We start from the raw sequence: 12,242 nt of genomic DNA, 5'->3' as shown, positions 1-12,242 counted from the left end.
GGCAGTCGAGGCTGCAGAAGACGGTTGCGTTGTCAACCACGGAGGCGGAGTACATGGCGGCTGTTGAAGCCGGCAAGGAAATAATATGGATGAAGGACTTCATTAGAGAGCTCGGTATCCGGCAGGAGGAGTACCGACTCTACTGCGACAGTCAGAGTGCCATCCACCTTGCGAAGAATGCGGCCTATCACTCCCGGACGAAGCACATCCAGCGAAGATATCACTGGATCCGGGAAAGGATAGAAGACCAGGAGTTCGTGCTGACGAAGATCCACACGGACGAGAACGGGTCAGATATGCTGACCAAAGTGCTCACACCAGACAAGCTGGAAGCGTGCCGGAAGAGGGTCGGACTGGAAAGACATCCCATGCCGAAGTGAAGGGGGAGTTTGTTGGGATTACGGTCCCTCCGGATGGGATGGTCAGGTGTCCGGGAATCGGGAATGAAGACCTGAATGAGGAGTACCCGGCTACGGAGCCGGATGATGAAGACCCCGGCTACGGAGCCGGATGACGAATGTACCCGGAGAGAGATCCGGATGCGGGGACATATTTGTGAATATGTTTGCCAAGGGCCCTCTAGGATATATTTGTAAATAGCCCGAAAATCATATGTGTATAAATATGACTTAGGGCAAACAGTTTTGTAGTTGTTGCTCATTTTTCTGTTTTCCACTGAGAGGGAGTGAAGTGAGAGCAGCCGAGAGAGAGTGAGAGAGAGAGGAAGGAAGAGGTCGACGCCTCTGTGTAATACCGCCGCCTGTGGCGAGGACAGCGAGCTCAAGGTCGTCGCCTTGGAGCTCGCTATTGTACATTCCCTGCGTATAGTGATAGTTGGAGTCTTGCACTCCCGTGGTTTTTCCCGTCTAGGGTTTTCCACACTAAACCCCGTGCATTCGAGTCTCTCTCCGTGTTTGCGATTTACTGCTGCATTGACTCGTGTTTCCTCGGTTGTGGCCGAGTGGTGAAGGTTTGGAAAGCGTCAATCTCTAACAGACAATTCCAAAGTTGTCGATCATATCCGTGTATAAGTATAATGTAGGATGGATCCTACACAAGACAACGACGATGTTATCTTTGCATACACAAAACCCTGGAGTAAGAAAATGCATGGGTTGACACCTTCCATTTGGAGAAAATTGGTAGCACAATCTTTGGCAGATGATTATTTGAGAATCTTGAGAAGGGGATGTTTATATGGAACCAATTTGCATTGGCATCTAGATTGCATATTAATTAGTGTGAGGCTAGCCTCATCTCATGTACTAAGAGGGATTTGGAATCTCTAGGATGACAAGGATTCGTGCTTAAAAAAGGCTCAATTTTTCAACACTCGGGTATCCATTGGGAGTGAATCTTATGAATAGCCAAATGATTGAATACACAAGATAAGGGATAAGTTCATGCATTGGAAGTCACATTTATCTTGGTGATTTCATGTACTATTGATGGTTGTAGAACATATTATGGAACCCGTGATATTATGTTTCTGCCATTGCTACCATGGACAAAGAAGGCTTTGCATCCCGTTTTGCAACCTCTTTGATCTTTCTTGTTGAGAAAGAGGGATAATACAGGTATCACATCGATTGTGTGGAACCATCTAGCAAACCCTTAGCATTTGGGGGGTGGGGGGGGGGAGATTTAAACTTATCTATGCATATGATGGCTGTAATTTTTCCTTATTGCAAGACGTGTGTTCGTACTCACAACTATGGGTATCTATTGTCCATTATTTCCTTGAGGATGAGGGTATAATACATAGGAGCAAAACGATTAATGCATCATGGTGGTAATTAGTGAACGAAAAGTATTCCACTTAAAATTCCTTATTCTTCACGTGTTCAACACTTGGTTATCTTATGACATGAAGCGTTGTCCTTATTTGTATGGGCACCATCATCTAGTCGAGATAATTGTAATTCTTTGCAAAAAGAGTTACTCATGTCTTCTCTATATTGAGGTAGTTATCATCTGAGGTTGAACAAAAATGGAAGGTACGTAACTTTGATTGTGGACGGTGGTAGATCGTGGAGCGTAGTTGGTATTCAAATTTGTCACTTTTAGCAAAAGTTTGTTGATTGGGGGTTTTCCTTTGGGATTACCTCTAGAGCAACGTGAACTAGCAACAAGAAATCGCCTCTTTTGCATCATTCTTCAAATGGAAGAGAGTACTCATGGTTTCATAGAATGTCCAATTTTCTTGTTGGATTTGGAGATACATTTCTCACTCTTATCACGTTATTATTTGATACCAAGACAATGGGCATTTGTGCAATTCATACAGGTCAACCCGAAATTAGAGAGAGATGGAGATCGTTCTCTTATTGTAGGGATATTGGGTATGTATTTGATGGCAATCAATCTGGAATGAAAGCATATCTACGGAAGTCGAAGGGAGTACTAATGTGGCAGTTTTCTTGATTGGAGCAAGGAGAAAGAAATTCTTTCCTAGGTGGAGTAGATATCTGGTAGCAATGGGCGCGGTTCGGTTTCGGTTCGGTTCGGTTTCTTGACCTTGAAACCAAACCAAACCAAACCAAACCGGTTATTCAGAATAAAAACCAAACCAAACCATTTAAAAAATTTGAAGCCATTTAAACCAAACTATTTAAGCCAAACCATTTAAACCAAACCGTTTAATAGGTATGAGAAACCAAACCATTTAAAACCAAACCGTTTATGTAAAATGTAGAACCAAACCGAACCGGTTTACCAAAAATCAAAACCAAACCAGTGTATCAAACATCAAAACCAAACCAAACCAAATTGGTTTTGACATAATCCAAGCAACACGAAACAATAAATTGTACCAAATCAAAGACTAGAACACTATAAAATAACAGAAATTCACAACACATTTTCTGAAAATTGTTAATTTGTGAAACATGATAAGATATTACATAAAAAGATAAATGTTTTTTGGAATGATAACAAAAATCCATACAATAGAGTTCCAAATTTCCAATTAAGAACAACAATCCATATAATAGAGTTCCAATTTTCCAAATCCATAGGACCATATATGTAAACTTAATCCAGCTTTTTGTTTCCAATATTTGAATAAGGGATTCCTGAAAGTATAAAATATACAAAAGAATTAAGTAATTCATAATAACAAATTTAAAGAATCGACTAAAAACAAAATAGTAAACAACATGTAATAAAAATTACAATGACTTTGAAGATCTCCAATTGCAACCTCTATTGTCGTTAACATGTCAAAAATCAACATGATTCCTGTACATATAAAATACATAAAAACAAGTAAGTAATTATTAATAAAAATACTTTAAGTAAAGACTCAAATAAAAAACAACCAAGTAACAAGTATGCATACCTTAATTTTCCTTTGACTATCATGCGATATGTAATCTATTACCTCATCTTCAGCAACAAGATCATCCAAATTCATTGTTAGTTCCGCATAACTGATGTGAAAATTATCTAACATTTGAACATTACATTCTTTTAAAACATTCATCCATGATCGAACGCACATTTCAGCTTTGAAAGTGCATGAATGTAGTTTTATCCTATTATCAAAGGACATTTTTGCTGCCGAATTAGCCTCTTCAGCAGGTACTGATGATGCTGGTATACTGAGGTAATCACATGCCATCCTATATAGTGAAGGCATTGCCGATTTATTATCATTCCACCATTGTAAAGGATCCTTGTCCGTGCTAGCCGAAGGAAGTCTCATAAAGTGCTGAATTTCTGACTGTGAATCGGAAATAAGACTTTTATTATTTACACCCATTAACGTCCAAATTTTAGAATTCTTATCATTTTCATGTATTGTGGTTGAAGCCGAAGGTGGTTCAACATCACTCGAGAACGAGTGATAGTGGGACTCAATCATGCTTTCAACCAACTTAATATCTAACTCTCTTTCTGTATGATTATTTGGAAGAGGCAATCTATCAAACAAATAAAACGGTTTTAAACTCAAATAAAAAATCAGAAATCATGATGATAATTGTACGATATAAAGGTAAGCATTACCTGGGATCAAGAAACATTGCTATGCGAGATGGAATAGACTTTAACGATTCTTGATACTTAATTAAATATTGCAAGCAGTTCTCAGATGCTCTTTGAAGCACCTCTTGTGTGAATCTAGATGATCCTGGAAGCGAAGAATCTAAAAATTGATTGCAATGATTTAGTAAACAATTATATGCTAGCGATGCTAGTGATAATGTAGGATATCTTGAGCCTCCCAGAAAAGTAGAAACCTCGGCCGGTGTATCTAGCCATTCCGCCATGGCATGTATGTGACTCCAATCTTCTCTGGTCAAGACATTACCATTGAAATCACTTGATATTGTTAAATCTGAAATTGTAAAGTTCAATACATCTTTATCCTTGATAGATTGCCTAAACATTTCCAAGGTAGAATTCCATCTTGTAACAACATCGAGCCTTGGGGGTTCCCTTTCATGATGCTCAACCATCCTAGCATACTTCCTAAACACTTCCCTTCGAACCTTGCTAGATCTAATAGTATGGAGCACTGTTCTCAACTTTTCTGTTGAGGGTGAGATAACCTCTAATGCTGCCTTGATACCCAACTGAAAAGTGTGAACCATACATCTTAACATATGTGATGGAGCCAAAATTTCCTTACCATGCTCATCTTGTAACAACATGCTCAACTCTTTTGCAGCTACTTGTGCATCACTCGCTCCATCAAAAATTGTAGCTAAGAGTCGACTAGAAATATCAAAGGACCGAAGTCGAGCAAAAAGGGCATGTGCACAACGCTTCCCTGATCCAACACCTGGAAATACATGCACAAAATCCAATAACATTGACCTTGACCTTGCTGTTTCATGACATACCCAATGAAGTGTCACTGAGTAAAAGCCCTTCAAACTACTATTTGACCAACCATCAAATGTTATGGAAAATCTTGATTGGCATTTCGATAGCAAATCTATCACCTGACGACGCAACACCACATACATTTCTAGGATAGAACGCTTAATTGTGCCTCTTGACTTTACTTGATATCCAGGTACAATTTGTTGCATGAACTCCTTAAATTCAGGTGATTCCACATGTGCATGGGGCAATGTTCCCTTCACAATATACTTCACGATGGCAGCATCAATTTTCTTCTCTAAAACATGAGATACTCTAGCTGACTCAATTGAAGATTGAATGTGCTGTGATATACCTGAATTTTGGTCGCTTGATAAACGATGCTTTTCTGCTAAATGTTTGGCTATAGTGCCTGTGGATGTTGTAGAAGACCAACAAACATGGCAATGATGGCATCGTCGTCGAGGTGTGCCATTATCCATATAAAATATGATGTGAGCATCTGTCCATGATGTGCGTAGCCTTTCTTGAGCTACTTGTTGACCCACGACTAACATCAATTGAAGATGAGTTCATTGCAGCATCAATTTGAGATGATGATTCCATTTTATGGTGTCCTATAAAATTCAATTAACTCAATTAGCACATTTCAAATACATTATAATGAGAAAAATAAATGAAGTAGAAAGTTTGCTAAGTTAGCTAAGAACAGTAAAACAACCATTATGTCTAATGGCAAACATAGAAAGATAGACATGTTAACATAGAAAGATACATTGTTACATTGCTAAGTTAGCTCAACTTGGTGGCTTTTTGAGATTCTTGGGGAGGCAAAGGATTTCAAGACCATAGAATTTCTCATGGAAGACATAGTTAAGGATCAAGTTAGTTTGATACCGAATGCTTTCACAGCTATTGCCAGGGTCTATGCTTATGTTGGAATGCTTGAAGCTTTTGTCACAGCCTTTGAAAGGATGGAGAAATATGACTGTATTCCCAATTCCCATACATTTAACATAATGATTGATGCATTGGTGAAAGCAGGGTTTCCAAAGTAAGCTTATGGGATGTATGATAAGATGCTTCAGCATGTTTTGTTAACAAACTTGTATATATGTAACCTTCTTGTTTATTCCTTCTAGCAAGAAGAGAAACCAGGAGATGTTGCATTATTTAAGATGATGAAAGAAAAGGGAGAAGTGCCCAACATAAACACTTATAATTTCCTTGCCAATGGCCTTTCAAAAGCAGGTGAGGGAAGATGTTAAGTTATGTGATTTAATCAAATTTAGTTATAATTAAATCTGAGAGAGAATTTTGGACCTATTTTATGAAGCACCATAAGCCAAATCCCGAGTCTAATAAGCATAAAGATAATGTCAAGAGGAATCTTGTATATATAAATAATTCCATAGAGCAGTAAATCACAATGAAACTAACATCCCATGCACTGAAGTTCTGGCTACACAATACAATACAAATATAAAGTAAAGTACTGGGAACAATGATAAGGGTTCGGCCCAATTTGTGAGAAACCGATTAAACGCAATGGAACTATATGTTATGGTGCACTATACAAATGTAATGCAAAGGAAACCCGGAAATGATAAGGTTTCAATCCAATTTATTAAAAACGATGTGATAATAAATTCCACCATCAAGAGCATGATTTACTTCTCATACATGTCTAAAATGATCTTCAACTCATCAGTCAAAGAGAAGACTGCAATTTTTTCATGTTAACTAAAAGGAAAAACTTAGCCTGTGTTATGGATCATACCTGTGTTATGGAGAGTCTGGAGTCTGAAGAGCAATGAAATGGTGATTGGAAGTGGTGGTTGGTGGTTGCCGCCTCAGCCTGCACAATGCCGCATGTGTAGTGCGCCTCCTGAATCCTTTCTGTTCGATAGTTGTGTCTGTCTGTCTGTAGATACACTGTAGTTTGTAGTATGTACTTACTACTACTAACTAGTATTAGGTCCATAGTAAAAACAAGAAGGGTATAATTTATAAAATAGAAAATTTAGGAAGGGTATAATTTATAAAATTGAAAATTTAGGGCTAGGGTAAGAACCTATAAACCTATAGACCGAACCAAATTAATAGAAACCGTTAAACCGATAAAACCGATAAACCGATAAACCGATAAATATTAAACCGAACCGAACCGAAACCAAACCGAACTTTCATTCTTTAAACCAAACCAAACTCATTATTTAATTTTGAACCGATAAACCGTTAAGCCACGGTTTAACGTTTCGGTTCGGTTTGAGCCGAAACCGTGCCCATTGCTAATATCTGGCATATTGCCTATTGATTGGATGCATGTGCCACACTGCCTATGCCTATGCCTATGCCTTTGCCTCTGCATTTGCATGAGCTAGAGCTTAAGCCATTGCCTCTGCCTCATGAAGTTGGTGGTCTGATCGAATATTGTCTCAATTAATGCTTTATGGGTGTGGTGGAAGTGTCGTTGCAGCAAGAAATATGAAGGCATCGAGTACAATGTTGTCGATATGATTAAGATGTTTTGGGAAAACTTAGTGCACACAGTTAAGGGAGAGTATGATAGTATTAAAGGAATGCCGGAAAAGGTGCATAAGAAAATGCGAAAACTTTGTAAAATATGGTGGTCAATACCTCTCTGGCTGGATGAATCACATGAAGATCGTTGGAATTATGCTCCACCACGTTGGTTATTCCCTCCTCCTAGTCCTTTCTTATTTCAAAGATAATTGTGAGGAAGGACATAGAGAGGCGGATGTGATAGGGGCAGGCATGTGGAGTGACAGGGGTGAGATGTTGGATGAGGAAAATGAAGCATCTTCTAATTTTGGAAAAGGATGAGTGATGAAGTGTTGAGGGCAATAACCTATTTAATGAGCAGAGAGGAGAGTGGTGTCACTTTAACTGAAAGGGAGAATTGCTTATGTGTTTATTAATTTTCAGATTTGGAGACTGTTTTTTCTCTTTTCTTTGTTAGGTGGACTGAATGAAGAAGGTTTTAGGTTTCTCACTACGATGACCGATGATGATATGGTAACATGACGAGAGGATGAGTGATGATGGTGTGGGGCTGAAGCAAATCATGAGGGAAGGAGGAAATAGTCTACATTCATTTTGTTGTTATTTATACAGGAACTTGGCGATATTCGGCGAGATGGTTGATGTGGACTGAATGAAGAATTTTTTTGTCGTAAGGAGGAGTTCAGATGGTGTGTGGGCCGAAGCATTGTTTGTTTGAGGTGATGAGGTTACTATAATATTATTTTGTTGACATGGGTACATTGTTTGGGAGATTTCTATATATATATATATATTGTTGTTCATTAGGATGAGTAATGATGACGGTAGAGATTGAAGCATATTGCTATGATGAGAGGATGGGTGATGATGGTATGGAGGCTGAAGCAGATCATGAGGAGGGGAGGAAATATTCTAGACTCATTTTGTTGTTATTTGTACAGGAATTGGGTGGTAATTGGCAAGATGGTGATGTGGACTAAATGAATATTTTTTTTTCTGTGATAAGGATGAGTGAAGATGGTGGGGGGGTTGAAGCCGGCTACAAGGGATCGGCAACGACTCGGCTTAAGCCTAAACTGTTTGGCTTAGTCGGCTTGAAAACGGTTTAGTGGCTTAGCGGCTCGGCTCGGCTCAGTTTAGGCTTGAACTTGCCTTAACGGATTGAGCTCGGCTCGGCTTGGCTTGAGCCTCACCAAACCGGCTAAACTGTTTAAGCCGTTTATAAACTTTAGAGAGAGGGGGAGAGAGACAACAGACAAGGGGAAAGAGAGAGAGAGAGAGAGAGATAGAGTGAGGGAGACTAAACAGACGATGGGAGAGAGAGAGAGTGAGGGAGGGAGACAACATATAAGGAGAGAGAGAGAGAGACTACATAGACGAGGAGAGAGAGAGAGGGAGGGAGACAACATATAAGGAGAGAGAGAGAGAGAGACAACATATAAGGAGAGAGAGAGAGACTACACAGAGGGGGGGGAGAGAGAGAGAGAGGAACTACATAGAGGGGAGAGAGAGAGGGAGAGGGAGAGAGAGTCGAGACCACAAACGTGAGAGAGAGTGGGAGGAAGAGCTTGTAGAATGTACATTGTATACTATAGTATATAGTGGATCATTTGAGAGAAAGAAAGAAAGAAAGAAAGAAAGATGTATTAACGTCTTCTAAGGCCAAATTTGGCCCATGAGACAATTGGTTTACAACAATAGAGTATTTATCCAGTCATCATAACTAAAAATAAAATTAAGTAAAAAAAAATAGAACTTAAGCTAAAAGAGTTCTAGTAGTGTACAATATGTAGTATACTCGAAAGTGACTATACACTAAGCCTAATTTTATTTCCACCCAAGCCTCTCGAAAAGAAGTGGGGGGTCAAAGGGTCTTGATGTGGGTTCCAATGTAGAGAGTGCCCTAGCCATGGCTTCTAGGCGGTGTAGCTCACGTTCCCTTATTTTCAATATTGCGTCCACATCACGTTGAGTTGTTTTGAAACCCGGCACCCGAGGACGTCTGGTTCTTCTCTGGTTTTCTGCCTCATCAATGGAAAGGCCGAGTGGTGCAAGTGTGTCGGCATTCGTTGTCTCCTCAGGTTCCTGAAAAACTGCATTTGTTACATGTTCGTGATCATTAGCAACATTATTGTCAACATTTTGTAATTTATTCTCTCTGTGTTGTTTTAGCTCTAAAATGTATTTGCCTAATTTCTTTATATCTAGAGTATCTAATAGTTTGGGGAGGGTGGGAGACGGACCAAGTATGTCTTGGTATTTTGCCCTTATCTCGGCATAGGTTGGACACTTGCAAGTAAAGTGGTACTCATCCTCTATCTCTATGTGACATAACCTACATATCCTTTCCTCCCTAGGGACTCCACTAGTACGGCCATTTTCAATCTCAAGTTGGTGAGACGATATTCTAAGTTGTCCAATGGCAACCCTTAGTGCATGTGGTAAGAATACATCTAGATATTTTGGCCGTGTGATAAAACCTAACTCAGAGAAGTGCATGAAGTGTTTCTTATAGTACGACATTTTAGATGGGAGTGGCTCTAGTGGGGTGATCCATTTACACCGAGTGTGAATTTGCCATATTTCTTGGCGTATTACTTTATTGCGGTTCTCATGAGAGATTAAGGTGTTATCACTCGTGTGGTTGTACCTAAGGGGAGGTAGGTTATTAATGTCTAGACCATTCGCAAGAAGCCAAGTCACCATCATGCCATACCATGAGCTAGTATAGCCGGACTCATACAATGATCGAGAGGCCTTAAAGGCTTGATGAGATATTCTATCATGTGGTTGGCTATGTATCCTATCAATAAAGACTACAAGTTGAAAAAGTGCCTCTACTAGCATTGGGGGTAACGTGAACTCGGCCCTAATAATGTCATGTGGTACAGTCGATTTGCTTCGGAGTTGGCGTGATAGCATCATCACCAATGGTCTCTCTAATTGCGTCCACATGAAGGATGGTAATCCTGGAGCCCAAACCGCAGATGCATACATGAGGGAGGGGGTCACTAATGAGTCAAAGAGCCACCCTTTAGTCCGTGGCTCTTGAAAGTGTGCTTGGTGGCATTGTCTCTCTAGGAGTGAGAGGGATGCGGGAGGTTTCTAAACCGGTTTACAAGCCGTTTACTACCAAACCGGTTTACAAGCCGTTTACCAGTATATAGTGGATCATCCAAGAGAGAGAGAGAGAGAGAGAGGGAGGTTTCTAAACCGGTTTGTGAACCGGCTTGGCTCAGGTTTGAGATCTCGTAAACGGTCTAGGCTTAGCCGGTTTGGCCTGATCCAAGCCAAACCGGCTAAGCCTAAACCGAACCGTTGTCGATCCCTACCGTGGCCATTGGCGAGATGCCAAGATGGTTGGCTCATTAAGATGTTGTTGTGGACTGGATGAAGAAGATTTTAGGTTTCTCATTATGATGTGTGTTGATGGTGTGGCGATAGGGATTGAAGCATAGTAATATGATGAGAGGACTAGTGACGACGGTGTCGGAGCCGAAGTAGATCATGAGGGAGGAGGAAATAGTCTAGGTTTATTTCGTTTTTAGTTGTACAGGAACTTGGCATAATCGGCGAGATGATTGATGTGGACTGAATGAATACTTTTTTGTTATAAGGATGAGTGAAGAAGGTGTAGGGGTTGAAGCATATTTTCTCGAGGGTCATTGAGAGATGGGTATATTATTCATGAACATGTGGTTTGGGATGAGATTGAAAAAGATGTCATGGTCAATATTTTACTCATCGATATGTATGGCAAATGTGGTGCTTTGGAAGAAGCTCCATCGACATTTGAAGATATGTGTGAGATGATTGTAGTCTCTTCGAATACTTTAAGTGAAGCATATAGCAGCAACAAAGAAGGGGAAGAAGAGGAAGCATTTCATCTTTTTATTGAATTGCAGCATGAAGGTGTAATTCTTGCATACATCAGTGATAAGGATCTGTTTGTAGAATTCTACAGGAAAAAGCTTGATCAGAGGTTTCTATTTGACAAGAGTGCAAATGATGATCATGAATGGAGTATTCTCACAAAGCTGAAGCAACAGTGTGGAAGTCATTTTACCTCCAAAATTGGAGGGTATGGTCACTGATTTGACTTTGATGCAATTGATGCATCTATTGTAAGAATAACGAAGAGTAGAAAAGTGGTACCACATAAACAACTAATGCTAGAATGTGCGACAACTTGGGTGGATGTTCAAGCCTGATTTCAAGATTATCAAGAAGAGGATTGAAGACTTGATTGCAAGGGAATACTTGGAGAGAGACATTAAGAAACCTAATGTTTTCAGGTATTTGGCGTAATGAAGCGAGAAAAAGAAAGAGTTGGGCATTATTTACATGCAAGCAGTGAACCAAAACTGTTGGAGAAAGTTCAACATGAGTTGCTTACCCAATATGAGCAACAACTATGGGAAAAGGAACATTCAGGATGCCATGCATTGCGGAGAGATGACAAGGTGGAGGAGCTGTGAAGGATGTATCGGTTATTTTTGTAAAATAACGAAAGGTCTCTAATCCCATTGCAAACATTTTCAAGAAGCATATCACCGATGAAAGGAATGGCATTAGTAAAAAAGCAAGCAGAAGATACAAGAAGCAATAAAAAGGCTGAGAAGAAGGATGTTGTAACTGGTGGTGGTGGATTGATCGGGTGATAGAGTAGTGTTTTTTCACACACTTATTTTGTTTTAATATATTTGGTGTGTTTTCAGCCCCCCCCAAAAAAACACACCACACAAGAGTTTCCAGACTTTATTTATTATGTATGTATGTATGTATGTATGTATGTATGTATTTATGTATGTATGTATGTATTCATTCTTCCATTACAATTTACAATGTTATGTTATGTTATGTTATATTTGTGTATATCTTCTCTG

The sequence above is a fragment of the Azolla caroliniana genome, unplaced genomic scaffold (genome assembly GCF_043228905.1).
Source record: "Azolla caroliniana isolate FFs.n. ecotype wild unplaced genomic scaffold, voAzoCaro1.0.p SCAF_7, whole genome shotgun sequence".
Lineage (NCBI taxonomy): Eukaryota > Viridiplantae > Streptophyta > Polypodiopsida > Salviniales > Salviniaceae > Azolla > Azolla caroliniana.
Note: the sequence above shows the minus strand (reverse complement) of the source record.